The sequence below is a fragment of the Anabrus simplex genome, chromosome 14, assembly GCF_040414725.1.
Source record: "Anabrus simplex isolate iqAnaSimp1 chromosome 14, ASM4041472v1, whole genome shotgun sequence".
In the NCBI taxonomy this organism is placed as follows: domain Eukaryota; kingdom Metazoa; phylum Arthropoda; class Insecta; order Orthoptera; family Tettigoniidae; genus Anabrus; species Anabrus simplex.
In genome coordinates, this window is record NC_090278.1 from 88,573,590 (window position 1) to 88,591,575 (window position 17,986).

The following is a 17,986-nucleotide window of genomic DNA, read 5'->3' on the forward strand; positions in this document are numbered from 1 at the left end:
GTCAGTGATAATCATGACAAAAGTATTTCCATATTGTTTGAATGATCAGATATATTCTATTAAAATAAACGCTATCTGGTATTAGGTACAATAGGTAGAAAACTTTCTCTGGTTAGCAAGTTACTTATACAGCGTGAGTTACAGAATGAATGACAGGTGTCATGCACGCGCCTATCGCAGGGTTAATTATGCCCACAGCCGCTTCCTTCCCTTTCCTATCTCATCGTCGCCGTAAGAGAGTGTGTCAGTGTGACGTAAAGCAAATTGTACAACATACAAAACTAACGGTATCGATCAATGTCACACTCTCGGACCCTACACACTGCAGCGATTTACGAGTCCATCTATCTCGGATCAAATAGCTTTTAACCGGGACTGCTGCGAAGCAGATATCAGAAGGCACACAGCAATGGCTTGCGATGCAATGATCAGGCAGTCAGATAACCAGAAATACAAAGAATGAGCTTAAGGAAACTGCAGTGACGGCACAGAATCTTGGACATTGCAGGACTCTGATGTAAAACGAATTTACGCCTATGAGATGTGGTGTCGACGGCGGTTGCTCCGCATCCTCCTGACAGCAAGAACAACAAATATGTCCATTTTAAATGAACTTGACATATGTGTCGGGCTCTGGATGATTAGTCAACATCACAGTACTCTGTTCATGTGGTAGCCTACGACGTGGAAAAACAGTCCAAGGACAAGTTAAAAGACAGTGAATGGTAAGGAATTAGAGCACCGATGAGATGGTTAAACAAAATTAATCACTTCACTTGGAAACATCATCAGATCTCTCTCAGAACAGTAAAAGATCGGCTCAAATGGAGAACCATAGTCACATTTGATGACCTTGTCTAGGGATCACGAAACGTCATTATTTATATATTTATTTATTTATTTATTTATTTATTTTGTTCCTTGTTTAAAGTCGCACTAACACATCGAAGATTTCCGACATCAGAATACAAAACTGAGTTGGAATAATAATAATAAGAAGAAGAAGAAGAAGAAGAAACAACCCTACTAAACTTTCCTATTTTATCTAAAACAAGAAGATTCAGTTAAGACCAATAGGAAAAAAATTACATTTGGCTTGAATTCTGAGGTCCAGTTATGATTTCAACCAGTTCTGAAAGCAGTGAAGTGCGCTCATTTAAGGGTAAAGTGTAGATAAAACCAGCGAAGTCATTTCTGTGATAATGGGCTCATGTTTGAAGTCAGGAACTTGACATTTTCAGCTGATAATGAGTAGCCAGCATCCAACAAAAGATCGCTCGCTCTCAAGGCCTAATGCTCTCCCTCTCCGTAGCGTATTTACAGTTACCAGCGTGGCCGATATTTTGCGATCCGCTAGTAGCTGACAGTCGCACACTACAACTCATTCTCTTTGCCACAACGTGGACCGTATCGAATGAGCACGCTACTCCAGACCAGACGCCAGTTTCTTTATCTCCGTGGGAACAAACACGAAGGAAGACCGGCAGTAAACGTGACGATAGGTGGCACAGCGGCCCGAGGTAAGCTGGTGTTTATGAAGCTGTTATAACCATTTTAAGGCAATGTTTCATTATAACTAAAAATAGATACGTTTTAAATCCCAGCACATTCTTCGAGGTGAAACATTTGTCCTTTGATAACCAAGGGAGATGCAAACTCATCCCCGCCGCAGTTCTTTTCTTTTTTCTTTATGTCGCACCGACACAGATATGTCTTATGGCGACGATGGGATGGGAAAGGCCTAGGAAGTGGCCGTGGCCTTAATTAAGGTACAGCGGCATTTGCCTGGTGTGAAAATGGGAAACCACGGAAAACCATCTTCAGGGCTGCCGACAGTGGGGCTCGAACCCACGATTACTGGATACTGGCCGCACTTAAGCGACTGCAGCTATCGAGCTCGGTTCTTTTTTTTTTTTTAATACCATTAAACGGGGTAACTTTAATTTCAAAAGTGTTCCAAACAGCCAACAAATCTTACAAAGTTATTAGCTCTAAACTCTTCATGAAAGACTACATTAAATATTATGTAACGTTTAATTCCGATCGGACCTTTTTTTACGCCTGAAAAGTTAAAAAATAAGGATATCCAAATTTAGACCCTTGAATGGGGTAACTTTGGACATGCCTTTGTTTTACACTGGTGACCCTAGTTGTATATGTTAAGCAGTAGCGGCGATTGGGAATAATAACTAAGGGGGGGGGGGGGATGTAGAGACAACAAAAAGTACCAGCGTTTGTGGGATACATCGGACAGGGTGTGCAAACTGAAGGAAAAAGAGATATAAAATAGTAACTTTTCAGATGTTCTCTGAGCGAATTTTGACAGAGAGATGAACCAAACCAAACCTACAGCCCTTGAAGGGCCGTGGCCTACCAAGCGACCGCTGCTCAGCCCGAAGGCCTGCAGATTACGAGGTGTCGTGTGGCCTCTCGGCCGTTATTCTTGGCTTTCTAGACCGGGGCCGCTATCTCACCGTCAGAGAGCTCCTCAATTCTAATCACGCAGGGTGAGTGGACCTCGAACCAGCCCTCACGTCCAGGTAAAAATCCCTGACCCGGCCGGGAATCGAACCCGGGGCCTCCGGGTAAGAGGCAAGAGGCAAGCAAGCTACCCCTACACCACGGGTTGGCAATTCACCAACTTAAGTGGGGTATCGGTAATAATAGTTTTTTGGGGGGGATTTTGATAAAAAGACATTCATCAAAGGAACAATGCTACATATGTATTACAGTTTAACAGAAGTACGGCGTGATAAAAAACCATGTATAAATTTGACTACACCGACCTGTATTGACCAACGTCAGTTACTTTCCTTGTTATCTTAGATTTCCAAAACTCGGATAATGTCATCATGTCGGATAACGCAGAAAGCATTCACAACGCAGAATAAGTAAGCAAATTATAGCCTACATATTGTACATTTCACTCAAAACATAAGGCAGTAGTCCTTAATTCTTCATTTAAAATTCACCCCGTCGTGTACCGTACAAGATATAAGCTATAATCGAGAATTCCTTTTAGGCCTACCTATGTGTTGGGAATTCCAGGTTATGTTCAATCAATCAATCACTACTGATCTGTTTTTAGGGCAGTCGCCCAGGTGGCAGATTCCCTATCTGTTGTTTTGCTGGCCTTTTCTTAAATGATTGCAAAGAAATTGGAAATTTATTGAACATCTCCCTTGGTAAGTTATTCCAATCCCTAACTCCCCTTCCTATAAACGAATATTTGCCCCCAATTTGTCCTCTTCAATTCCAACTTTATCGTCATATTGTGATCTTTCCTACTTTTAAAGACAGCATCCAAACTTGTTCGTCTACTGATGTCTTCCCACGCCATCCCTCCACTGAGAGCTCGGAACATACCACTTAGTCGAGCAGCTCGTCTCCTTTCTCCCAAGTCTTCCCAGCCCAAACTTTGCAACATTTTTGGAACGCTACTCTTTTGTCGGAAATCGCCCAGAACAAATCGAGCTGTTTTTATTTGGATTTTTTCCAGTTCCTCAATCAAGTAATCCTGGTAAGGAACCATTCTCTAGTTGGGGCCTCACCAGAGACAAATATGCTTTCTCCTTCACATCCTTACTACAACCCCTAAATACTCTCATAACCATGTGCAGAGATCTGTGCCCTTTATTTACAATCATATTTATGTGATTACCCCAATGAAGATTTTTCCTTATATTAACACCTAGATACTTACAATGATTCCCAAAAGGAACGTTCACCCCATCAACACAGTAATTAAAACTGAGAGGATTTTTCCTATTTGTGAAACTCACAACTCGATCATGGATAACGCTTGACAGTGTCGGAGTTTTAGATAACCTAAAATGTGTCTGAAAATGAGTGTCGCCGTAGTCCTAGAAATATGTCGCACGTACTTTTATCCACCCAGGACGTTTATTAATTGCATAATCAGGGGTAGAAGAAAATAGAAATAATTCAGTAGCCAGCCCCTTTTTATCAGGAGCCAGCACATTTTTCGCAAGTATACATTATGAACACCACAGGTTAGACTAGGATCAAGCTACGTATTATTTTTGAAATGTGGCCTTAAGTCGTATAGTCTCAGTTCATATAAGAATGGAAATTTATATTTTAAGAGATACTAACCCAAATAATCACCAGTCACCTTCAAGGTCAGCGTCTTTTAAAATTACACTACATGTGCCTGTTTGATTTCCCACCATTAACATTCAACTTGCTTAACAATGCAAACCAACCTTCAAAATCAGTGTAGGGTCTGTTTTTTTTGCAGTATAAGATGCCATGAACAATGCATTCATATGCTGTAACATATTAGCATTCATTTTCTTGACGCACCTCACCAAAAGTGCACATTCGGGATTTTTCATGAAACTTTCAACCTCCTGCCGGCCCCGCGGTGTAGTGGTAGCGTGCCTGCCTCTTACTCGGAGGCCCCGGGTTCGATTCCCGGCCAAGTTACGGATCTGGATCTGCAGGCTGGTTCGAGGTCCACTCTCTCTACATGATTACAATTGCGGAGCTATCTGACGGTGAGATGGCGGCCCCGGTCAAGAAAGCCAAGGATAACGGCCGAGAGGATTCGTCGTGCTGACCGCACGACACCTCAATCTGCAGGCCTCCGGGCTGAGCAGCGGTCGCTTGGTAGGCCAAGGCCCTTTGGGACTGTTACGCCATTTTTTCAGCCTCCTGACACTTCGAGTGAGGATAGGATTTTATAGGATAGTATGTTCTAAACATTTCCAGTTTAAATGGTCCTGAAAATCCGGATACACCTTTAGAATGTTTGTCGGCAATACTACGAAAGTTACTGCATAATTTACACTTCGCAATTCCTTCTTCACAGCACAGCCACGGTAGTAATTCAAGCTACGATTCTCTGCATTGTGTATCATTCTCATACTTCTCTGAATCAGTAACATTCAGCGTGCTTAACAATGTAACCAAACCTTCAAAATCAGTGTAGGGTCTGTTATTTTTTGCAATATAAGATGCCATGAACAATGCATTCATATGCTGTGACATATTAGCATTCATTTTCTTTACGCACTTCGCTGAAAGTGCTGAAATTTCCGTTTGCCTGAAAATTGAAATCTCGACGTATTTTTGATGTTTGACCTATCATTGCCTCGAACACCATAAATTTCACGCTGGTCATTGTCGTCATGAACTTTACAGTCGGCACTTCCATCAAGTGTTTTCTCACATTCACTCCCTTCTGTATCACTTTGTGTTAAATTTACGGGCCCTACTTACGAAGAAATCTGAAAGAGTACACTGTTTGTTACTCGCATCAGTCAATTTGTGCTGTTTTGTTCGTTTCAGTTTGCCGATTTTCTCCAGTATAGCACAGAAACGTGAAATACACCAGCGTTAAATGGCTTCTGAGTTCGCGGGCTTCGATGTCTGATGCTACGTTGCCAATTTTCCATAAACGCACAGGAATAAAAACAACCGTATTTATAAATACCAAAATGCTGCAATTAAATTAAAAGTATAAATATTGTTCGGTGAAAATACAAGAATTGATAAACACGTCATTCTGTATGTTCTAAATGCAAAGAATGAATTCCACGGGAATTTAGAGTATCAGCACTGCTTTGGCGGCAATAGTCGAGGAACGGCTAGTCACGGGAAGGAAGGCGGTAATGTAGTGTTTGTGGAATTATTTAACGTAGTAGTTCTCTGCATTTCTCCACAACTCTGGTCTGATCTTTGTACTCGGCTACCGATAGCTGATCTGTAATAGAACTCGATGTGTTACGATATGTTCACATGAAAGTATACTTGTTTGACGGGTTACAACGATATCTTCCATGACCGCTAGGCAGCTCCCGCGCAGAACTGAAACGTCCAGTTCCAAGGTACGAAGAGCAATTAGGTACAGAATTCAAGACTCTGCCAAAAGCACAGAAAATGTTTATTGCACATATTAGAATATATGAGCTACAGAAGAAAACGTGAAACACCACACGACTTGTTAATGGGAAAGTACATGTAAGGGAACTCCGGATTTCAAAAAATAAATTTAAAAAACCGAATTTGAAAATTCAGGCGCCAGGTAAAAATTTTCAGGCGCCATGGCGACTGGGCGCCCGGTATTTTTCGACCCCTGTGCATAATCTTGATCATATTACTCGTCGCTGTGATTTTCTGTAGCAATTAGATATTCCAGCCATGTTGGAAGGCTATTATCTTAGATTTCCTATTTTACCGGTCAACCAATCTCCGGTAAAATTTTAAGCCGAGATAATACCCGTTATCCGAGATAATGTTGTTTGTGAATACGGGCCTGAGAAACAGACACTATAAAGAACAAACAGCGTAGCAAGGATCGACCGATTATACCAAATACACTCTTATAGCCACAAAATGACGATAGAACACAATGAAGGTGCTTGCAAGACGTGTCATTATAAGGACACTGATACAAGTACATTATGTTGATATTGCAGTACACTACACAATGTTGAATGGTATGTTCAGTTTACAATCTAAAATCCAACTTCCGAGGCTTCTTAGAAAATACATTCAACAGATTTGTTGGTTCTACAATAGTATGTCTTCTATTTCGTTCGTTGTTTATTGCCCCTGCTAAAGACACTGCCAGGCTGACGAATGCGCCCGGCAAGCGGGTGAATGTAGGGTCGCCAGCTTTTCAAACTAAAAATACGGGAGATTTTGGAAATGATGGCCAATATAGTCCCATCATGGCATTATCGACTTCTTTTACCTTTAGGAGGCCGTTATATACAACTGTACATAAAATGATTTAAAATAAACATCATAGCACTACGCCTTGTTAATATTCACCGAGCTTGCATCCGGGAGATAGTAGGTTCGAATCCCACTATAGGCAGCCCTGAAAATGGTTTTCCGTGGTTTCCCATTTTCACACCAGACAAATGCTGGGGCTGTACCTTAATTAAGGCCACGGCCGCTTCCTTCCCACTCCTAGCCCTTCCTTGTCCCATCGTCGCCATAAGACCTATCTGTGTCGGTGCGACGTAAAGCAACTAGCAATAAAAAATATATATATATATATATATATATATATATATATATATATATATATATTCCCCGAGAAACACTGTCTGTTCCCAGCTACCAGTCTCCTTACAGCTTTTGAGGTGGATTTGCTGTTGATAATGCAACTCTCACTCGATTTTTTACTTTACATTTCGTTCTACCATTTATTGTAGCCATAATAGCTATAATTCACCTCTTGTTTCTTCATCAAACAGGATCAAATAACCCTTTAGGTCTTAACAGAAATTCAGATAAAATAACATTCCACCCTTATTTTTCCTTCAAGGACATTTTTGGTTTCATCATTATAGTAGCTATCTTATTACTATTAACCCTCCTCGAACCTTATATACTAGGAGACCCTGATAATTTTACCCCTGCCAATCCTTTACTTACACCCGTTCATATTCAACCTGAGTGATATTTTCTCTTCGCATACGCAATTTTACGATCCATTCCTAATAAATTAGGTGGAGTCATTTCACTAGTAATATCTATTGCAATCCTTCTTATCCTTCCTTTTACTGCAAATAACAAATTCCGTGGAATCCAATTTTATCCAATCAATCAAATCCTATTTTGATCTATAGTTTCCATTGTTGTCCTCTTAACATGAATTGGTGCTCGACCAGTAGAAGATCCTCACATTCTAACTGGCCAAATCCTCACCGTCCTATATTTCCTTTATTATATTTTAAATCCGCTAATCTTTTACATTTGAGATAATCGAGTAAACTAGTTATTAAGCTTATGAAAGCATATGTTTTGAAAACATAAGACAATTCTTCTAATAACTTCTATTACATTCTATTACATTAAATAAGGAAAATATAAAAACCCTCAGCCCTAAAAAACAATAAAAAATTAAATGATAGAGGTAAATAAGCCTACCATGCTAAATATATTAACTTATCGTACCGAAATCGAGGAAGAGTACCTCGAACTCAAATAAATATAAAAGCTAAAAAAGTCAACTTAAAAAAATTGATAAAACACCCCCCCCCCCAAGAAAATTATACAGAACAATATTCTTATAAACAAAATACTAGTATATTCAGCTAAAAAAATTAATGCAAATCCACCTCTTCTGTACTCAAAGTTGAATCCTGAAACCAACTCCGACTCTCCCTCCGCAAAATCGAAAGGATTTCGATTAGTTTCAGCTAAACATGATGAAAATCACGCTAATATCCCGGGGAAACGTTTACATATTGAAACTCCTTTTTTAAAACAGGTTAAAAATTAACGAGAATCCGTCATTGTACAAGGTACTTAAAATATTTAATTAAAATTTGTTTCACGTCACATCGACGATCGGATAGGAAAGGCCTAGGAGTAGGAAGGAAGCGGCCGTGGCCTTAATTAATGTACAACACCAACATTTGCCTGGTGTGAAAATGGGGAAACCACGAAAAACCATCCTCAGGGATGCCGACAATGGGATTCGAACCCACTATCTCCCGGAAGCAAACTCACAGCTGCGCGCCCCTAACCACACGGCCAACTCGCCCGGTTCAAACTGATTTGGGAACGATCATCTTTGATGATACGGAAATGTTAGCATAAATAAATAAAAAATATATGAAACACGAGGGAAAACATTACCAAATACGTCGTCAAATACCTGAGATGGGTAAAATACGGGAGACCTGGCAACACTAGGTGACCTCAGTGTCCATGACTTTGGCAAAATAATAATAATAATAATAATAATAATAATAATAATAATAATAATAATAATAATAATAATAATAATAGCCCTTCCTCAGCTATGAGCTTGCATTTGGGAGATAGTTCGATCCCCACTGTCGGCAGTCCTGAAGATGGTTTTCCACGTGCTGGAGTTAACATGACACATATGATGTTGGAGCTGCTTTTTACTCCCCTCAGTTGCAATTATCAAATATATATACAGTCATAGGAAAAAGTATACGTACACCTTAAAAGTTAAGGAATGTTATCGTTTGTAGTTGACGCATTGTCCATAGACTGCTAGAAATTTCACTACTATTCTATATTTCGGTATTCCGCGAAACATGAGTATGAATACGTACTGGAAATAACAACAGTACTTGAGACATGTTCGTTTTAACAAACATATCATCCAATAAGTTTGAAATATAGATGCATAAAAAGTATTCGTACAGGTGGTTTATCTTCACATCAAAGTCCTTGATGGCATCCCTTGCAACGCAGGTAAGCAGTAAAGGTCACGTCTTGTACCAAGCCAGTTGTGCTTCAGTCGTTGTGAACAACAAGTGATGCAGTCAATCGGTAGATGGGCCGAAAAAATGAAAGAAACAACAGAAGAAGAGAGAAGAATTGTAATCCAGGCTCATAATTCCTGTAAATCGCTCTCGGAAATATTGAAACTTGTGAAGAGACAAAGATCTACAATTCAGGGAATTATTGACAGCTATGGTGAGAGAAAATCTTTCAAAAATGCACGTAGATGTGGACGTCCATGCAAACTAGACGATCGAACTAGAAGACTAATCCTCAGGAAAGTTACGAAAAATCCTAGAATCAGTGCTGCAAAACTGACGTCTGAGCTAGGAAAGGATTTAAAACGTAATATCTGTGCTTCCACAATTCAAAAGTGTTTATATACGAATGGGTATCATTGTAGAAATGCCAGGCGAAAACCTTTAATTACTTCAGCAAATAGGAAGAAACGACTACAATATGCTACAGGCTATAAACATGCGTCTCTAAAATTCTGGGATCGAGTTATATTTACGGATGGAAGTAAATTCACTGTTTTTCAATAACATGGCAAAAAGGTGTGGAGGAAAACGAACACAGAACTCGAAGAAAAAAATCTGGTTCCTTCAGTGAAGCATGGTGGAGGTTGTTTAATGGTTTGGGGTTGCATGAGCTCAGCTGGAGTAGGTTCCTTAGAATTCATAGATGGAAAGATGGACCGTAAATACTATATTGAAATTTTGAAGAAAAATCTAGCATCTAGTGCCGAAAAATGGGACTTCTGGGTAATTATGTATTTATGCAGGGTAATGATCCAAAGCATACGGCCCTTGATACACGATTGTGGATTTTATACAACACACCCAAATATGTGGTAACACCCCCCCAATCCCCGGATCTGAATCCGATTGAACATGTGTGGGCTTATCTTAAAGAGAGACTGAGCACAAGAAATATTTCATCAAAGACAGCTTTGAAAATGGCTCTTTTGGAAGAATGGGGTAAGATTGAGCCCACCTTCACCTCCAAGCTAGTTCATTGAATGCCTAGGCGGCTTGAGGCCATTGTAAAATTGAAAGGATTGCCAACAAAATACTAAATATGTACTAAAATCAGTGGCGAATGAAAGTAAAACCGGACTGTACGAATACTTTTTATGAGTATGAAATCATGGTATTTTCAGTTATTTATCTATTATAGACAGAGACATGTATCAATTTTATGTTTTGTGATGTATATACCTTTACATAGTGTACAGAAAGCTAACCTATTGATGTTATAAAATGTACATGACAATAAGTATACTAAGTAAAGTATTTTTGTTTCAGTATTAAGTGTACGAATACTTTTTACTATGACTGTATATATAACCCCACATGGCAACTAATATGCACAGCTGAAATATTCGCTGATCGTCAAGTATTAATATATTTTACATACTCGAATATCCAAAAAGCACTCATACGTACGGATTCTCTCAGTGTTATTAAGGAAGTAGAAAACCCGGCCAACGCGGGAAATTGGTATATAGAAAACCTAAGAAAATCACTTTATGGTTTAACCATACTAAATAGTTCAGTATTATTCACGTGGATCCAGGGACATTCTGGAATAGAGGGCAATATCATGGCAGATAAACCAGTAAACGACAAGACCTACGATACCATATAGCAATCCCACAAAATGACGTACTGTGTAAGAAATTTATCCGAGAAAAATGTAATGAACCACGGCGCCAATCAGCAAAATATAAAGGTAAACATTTATACAATTGCTACGAAACTAAAGGACAGAACACCAGACGTCATATAACTAAATCATGCCTGTACACCGGAACATCTATATCGTTTAAAGATTAAGGATAACAACTTGTGTAATTGTGGTAATTATATCGGCACTATAAATAATATCGTGTTTCAATGTGATAAGTATCAAAGACAGCAACAACATTTCATTTCCAACTTCATATCAGTACGCTTTCAACTTCCTCTAAATGTTTCTTGTTTAGTATATCATCCGACAGTTCAACTGGCAGAGTTACTGACATTTAAAAAAAAAAGAATGTAATATCACGATTTAATATGGAAGATCCCTTATTCGTGCTCTGGTCATGTTTGTGTGTGGTAGTAAGACGCCATGATAGATCACACTGGCGTGAAGATGTAGAACCATGTGTCCCTGTGATAAATAAATATAATCTAAGAAATGCATCCTTGTTACTAACAGTACGGTAGAAGAATATAATATTTCGAAATGATATACTGTACTACATAAACAGTCTATCCGAATAAAACAGTTCGCACTTCCGTTTATCAGTACCTTTGATTAGTAATAATTAAATGAAGCTAGTGACTGGACGAAGTGCGCAAAGCGAAGTGCACATAAAAACGAAGAGGAAGAATAAATGCTGGGGTTGTATCTTAAGGCCACGGCCGCGTCCTTCCCACTCCTAGCCCTTCCTTATACCATCGTCGCCATAAGACCTATCTGTGTCGGTGCGACGTAAAACAACCTGTACCCTTCCTCACAGCACATGCATAATTCTGTAAATAATATTAAAGAAAATAAAGGAAATAATTTTACCTGATAAGACAACAGGGCTTATACAAATAGCTTTTTTAAAAATACTTCCTAATTTCAGTCGGCTCACAGAGTGGGGAAGGAATAGTGACTGCCCCCCTCCCCCTCCCCCTCTATAATGGCCACTATTGTACTTGAATGCCATCACGTCCTGTACTTTCGAGTTTACATCCTTGAAATATTCCATAATCTACCTACTTTCTTACTTTGCCGGCTTTGGAAATTCCTATCATTGGTTCCCATTTCATTCTCCTTTCATCTATGCGCTTGTTTATCTTCACAAGTTCTGCGATGCGGAAAACAAGCTGCGCTAATTCAAGACTACATCTTTTGTTGTGAACAGATGGCAACTGACGATTTGTAGACGATAAGCGGCATTGACTACCCCCCTGTGGGAGGGGCATTAGATTAACACCCATGTTACACCTTCGAGTCGTATGGAGCATGGGTTGGCGACCACGGGACCCTTCGCTGAGTCCTGGCATGGCTTCCACTTACTTGTGCCAGGCTCATCACTTTCATCTGACCTATCCGACCTCCCTTGGTCAACTCTTGTTGTTTTGCGACCCCCACGGTATTAGAGCATTGGAGGATTTTATTTTCAGGCCCTTCGTGACCCTTATCATTTTTTGACCGCTACCTTCATTTTGCAAAGTGTCTATAGAGGATGGTTGCCCAGTTGTACTTTCTTTTAAAACAAAAACCACCACCACCACCACCACCACGCATGCTTCAGAACACTGCCCTTGCGTCCCTCGCTGAATACGGGCGAAAACCCAACGGACGAAAAAAAAAAGTCCCCTTAAATCGTGGAGTTCGTTAGTCTTCGGATGCTGATAAAGTGTTAAATCTGGAGAAGTTTGAAAGTGGTTTTGTAGGCGTACATCTGGCGTAATATACAGTAACAGGACATTTATTATGAAAATGTATTTATGAAAAGTTATATTTTTCTGGTTTTTTTTCTTTTTTTTTTTTGTTTGTTGGTTTTTCCCTCGGACTCAACGAGGGACCCCACCTCTACCGCCTCAAGCGTGAGACAATGGGTCGCGATTCAACTGGAAAGTAGAACCAGTACCTCGTCGTGGCGGCCTCGCCTGCTATGCTGAACTGGGAGGAGGGATGGGAAGTTTGGAAGGGATAGACAAGGAAGAGGGAAGGAAACGGCCGTGGCCTTAAGCTAGGTACCATCCCGGCGTTCGCCTGGAGAAGTGGGAAACCACGGAAAACCACTTCTAGGATGGCTGAAGTGGGGATCGAACCCACCTCTACTCATCTGACCTCCCGAGGCTGAGTGGACCCCGTTTCAGAGCCGGGAATCGAACCTGGGCTTCCGGGGGTGGCAGCTAATCACACTAACCAGTCTGCATTAACATGCCCCCCCCCCCAATAATTACAACACGGTTCTTTTTTTTTTAATTTATAAAGATTCCGTTAGCACTAAAATAATATGTTATGTGTATATAATTCTTCTGTATTAATAAGGGAACAACTATTTTCCCAAGACTTTGCTACTGACTGCTATGCAGAGCGGAGAAATACATAGCCCGCCCTCTCGTAGCGCTACGCTGAAGTGACGCCAGTTGTACGTAAGTACGAGCTCTTGGCCTTTCCCAGCGCCTAGCTACTTTGGCCGAGTGGTCTAGGTGTTGGTTATACGACTGGGAGGGGAGAACTTCAGAGGTTCGAGTCTCCAGATTTCCGTGTCGGATATAGCGGCCATGTATCCTTCATGGAAATCGCCGTTGTATAACCTTCTTCATTGGCCTGTGTGAATGTGTGTGTGAAAAAACCTCTGGGCGGTGAACCCGGGGACCTTTCCCTTTCCCCCCTTTCACCCTGGGTTCACCCTCAGAGGTTTCTCTCGAAAGAGAGTTTTGCACAAAAAAAGACCTGTTTGCTAGATGATGGTGGTTGTGTATCAAATAACTATCGAAATGATACTTTTAATGATAACTTTTAAGAGCATATATTTGGGTCACTTTTGTTGATTTTTTGCTATATTTTCACTTCACATGTTTGCAGTTAATACATGTTTTTTTTCTTTTTTTATTACTTCATTTAATATTTCCATCATAACATTCACCAATGTGACGGACTCCTTCAGTAAAGACAATCATTAGAGATTGAGTTTCAGAGTATTTTCTTGGTAATTTTAGAACATTTACGAAGGAAGCCCCTTACAACAATCAGTCATAGATCATACAACAGAGAGCTGGTAGATTAAACGTGGAATTTACAAGCAGGCAGCCTAAGAGGCTTCAGATCAAATTTTCTGCCCGTGGTAGCTGAGGCATTACTACTATAACTGAACGCACACACACTCTCTCTCTCTCTCACACACACACACACACACACCTTCATTATAGAGTTATGTCTTTCAACGTTCAGGCTGTTTACCTCTGTGAATTTACCGAGCCTAACTATCGTCGTCTTGTTCTCCCTCTACTTCCTTTACCCTCCGCGACAGAGTCTATCCTATGTAACCTATCCTCCGCCATTCGTCTCACATGAACCCAATACGCTCCGACAAACTAAGGAATGCCACCACCCCTATTAATATAAAAACGATCAAAATAACAACACCTAATATCATTTGCAATATTCTTACATATTTGAATTCTAAATACATTGCACTTTTCTGCGAAAATATTTTTTTTCTTCTTAAAAATATTTCAGATAATATTTGATCCTTTCGTATTTAAACATCTTCCAATTATGAAGATAGAAACCGACCCGGCTTACGCCGGTCTGAACTACTACTACTAGTATATGGCGGCCGTGGCCTTAATTAAGGTACAGCCCCAGCATTTGCCTGGTGTGAAAATAGGGAAACCACGGAAAACCATTTTCAGGGCTGCCGATAGTGGGGTTCGAACCTCTATCTCCCGAATACTGGATACTGGCCGCACTTAAGCGACTGCAGCTATCGAGCTCGGTATTCACTCTATCAATGTTGGTTTCTTGCACATTTAGAAAACCTGCATCGTATTTATATCAGTGGGTGAAATGTGTTTAACTGTGTAGTTTGACTTAATTTACAAACCAAGTGTGGAAACATGGAATCAGTCATTCAGTCTTATGAAGAATATCCACAGCCTGTTTGTGGCTAACTGACAGGGTCAGGAATAGAATGAATGAAGAATGAAATACCGCTAAAGGAAGAAAATACTGCCGAATGCGAGATCTGACGTGCTTTTGCGGACAAATAGTAATGGATGGCAAATGAAATGTAGCGAATTTGTTGAATAAAGAATGACCAGTGAAAACAGAAAAAAAAACTGTCTCACCCTACGTTTCCCCGACATGCACCCCCTATGAAGTGATAGGGCTCAAGAATGAACCATAGCTACTGCCAAAGAAAGGAAATTGTGTGCCCTAGCGAGGCCTGTCGCATTCCCCTGGGAATAAAAGATTAATAAAAGACAAATTAAATTGTTTCAAACAGTGATGCTGATATAAATATGAAGAAATCAGAAATAACATTTTGAACGCCAGCTTTGTTCAGCATAAACGCTATCTAAAGTGATCGTAGATTTAACCCCCGGAGCAGTGATGGGAAGCCTACGTTCCATCAGCGTCATGAAGAAGCTTTTTTAATCTTAACAATAACTGAAATTTACAGTTTTCCGTCGCAAATGTTCATTCTATCAGCGTTGTTTCATTCCCTGTGGAATTCCCAAACAAGACCTCTAGTTCCTAGAATGATTAATGACCACGGTGCAAGTTTTACTGATTTTAACACGGCGCAACTCATATGACACCATCATTCTATCTCTTCTTCTGGTATAGGAATTAGAAAGATGGTTTTGAAGACTTTCGTCTGAAGCGTGGCATTGCATGGAAGTGAAACCTAATCGATCTCCTCTCACCAATTCGATTCAGTATATCTTCATTCGTGATTCGATCTATTCATCTGATGTTCAGCATTCTTCTGTAACACCACATTTCAAAATATTCTCTTTCTTTCTGAGCTAGTTAACGTCCATGTTTCACTTCCATGCAATGCCACGCTTCAGACGAAAGTTTTCAAAAACATCTTTCTAATTCCTATACCAATGTTGGAAGTGATTAAGGAAGGCCTTCCTTGCTTGTCCAAGTCTGCACTTCATGTCGTCCTTACTTCTGCGAACATTAGTTATTTTATTACCCACATAACAACATGCATCTACTTCCGTTAAAACTTCATTCCCTAATCTAATATTTTCTGCATCACCTGCCTTCGCTCGACTTTTGTTGTGGACTTATTCTCATCTTGTATTCCTTACCAAAGACTCCGTCCATCCGATTCAGTAATTCAGTAATCTTCTGCAGACTCAGATAAAATAATATCATCAGCAAATCTCAGGGTTCTATATAAGAAGGGGGGGGAGGGGTAACTGCAGCCTTGCCTCACTCCTTTCTGAATTGCTGCTTCTTTTTCAAAGCCCGCAATTCTTGTCACTACAGACTTATTTTTATACAGATTGTAGATAATTCTTCGTTCTCGGCATATAATCCAGATCATCCTCAGAATCGCAAATAGCTTGGTCCAATCAACAACCCTTTTCTTGGTTCATATACTGTACCACTCTAAAACACCACATTTCAAATGTTTATATTCTCTTCCTCTCTGCATTAATTGCCACTCATAACACAAATTACTTATTAAGACGATAACAGTATACTGGAAGCTCCTAAGTATGCCTCATATGTACTCAAACAGGAAATGTAGGGAGACTGGTAGAGAAGAACAACAGCAAATAATGAGGCAAATATTTAAGAAATTAAGCAGCAACAATTCACTGAAGGAAAATATAACCACGAATGTTTTCAGTACTCGCATTCACACCGAGCTTAAATGTTAGAGTTTCAGTGATAAGTGACTTGAAGCTAACAGCCTTGCGGATGTGACAATCAGTTTAATCGTAATTGTGCTAAGTTATTTCGTAAGTCGGAAAGCTTTCTCGTCCCGAGCATAGCTAGACATTTAAGAGAAACACTGCGCTCCCAGAAAGGCTAGAGTGGAATCCCTTTTTTTCAAACCGATATGTCTGCGCTAAGGAAGACTGGAGATCCATTAATTAATTTAGTTTAGTTAATTTAGTTTCGCATCTGATGAATCGGAGCGTGTTTTGTTGCCTGAAACACAGCCCCCAGCTCCTTCACCGAAACAAACCCCCATCCCCATCTCTTCCAACTCCATCAAATCCACCAAACACGCCGAATCTCCTGGCCAGAGAGAAGGCGTCACCTACTAGTTGGGCCGCCCCTCCCCTTCGAAGAGGGGAATGGAAAACCTTTCCTAGGTCCTAGGTGTTTTGTTATAACAATAATAGCGTACTTTGCTTTTACTGTTTAAATTTTCCCCCTGATCTTAGAGCATACGAATAAGAGTATTGTAGTGTAGTTATTTCGTCCAGTTCTTTGGCTGAATGGTCAGCGTCGAGACCTTCGGTTCAGAGGGTCCCAGGTAGGGTTGCCACTTTTTGATATAAGAAATAAGAGGCATTTACCTAAAAATACGGGATTCTTCACAAAAATAAGGGGGGCAGTTCATAAATACTAGAAAATCAAACGTTAGGTAGCAATTTCAATTAGATTACAGTTAGTTTTATTATCAGAATAAGATAATTATTGAAATTCGTACAAGAAAGTAACTTGCACCCTTTTAACAGTACATACAGTACAATGCATCTGACATCTTAACACTGTTGTCTTCAATGAGCTTTGATTAGGGAACATGCATGATCCGGGGTTTTAATTAAAAATATGCTAATCTGATTCAAAATTGCATGCAGAATTCAAAAATGTGATCAGAATGTACAAATAATAACTCGAAACATGATAAAAATCTACGAAAATGTCACGTCACGCAAGTACGCGATCTCATTGGCCTGACGTCATCGTACAGGTTGGCTGAATTAGCAGACGAAATAACACATAGTGTGCTGTGAGAAGCAGGATACACTTCGCGTATTTCTACTTTACGTTAGTGTCTAGTATGGTTAAATTCGAGGTCTATACATTGGATAATAATCAGAGTGGTATATTTTAGACTTAAAATGAATCCTGCGCAGACAGTGAGGCAGAAAACTTATAAATGGTGTAGAGTTCCGATGTGCAATAGCACATCGCATACCATAAACAAATTGTTTATAAACGTTCCAAAGACGCTAAAACTAGAGAGAAATGGATTTTGGCGAGC

General features: G+C 39.9%; 1 protein-coding gene across 1 annotated transcript in view; it reads left to right on the forward strand.

Moving 5' to 3' along the window:
* Positions 1–1,389: 1,389 nt before the first annotated feature.
* LOC136885665 (dihydrofolate reductase) overlaps positions 1,390–17,986 on the forward strand; it is a 49,682-nt gene continuing 33,085 nt past the window's right edge. The window contains exon 1 of the mRNA XM_067158360.2: positions 1,390–1,520. The gene's annotated coding sequence lies outside the window, so the exon portion shown is untranslated. The remainder of the gene's footprint in view (positions 1,521–17,986) is intronic.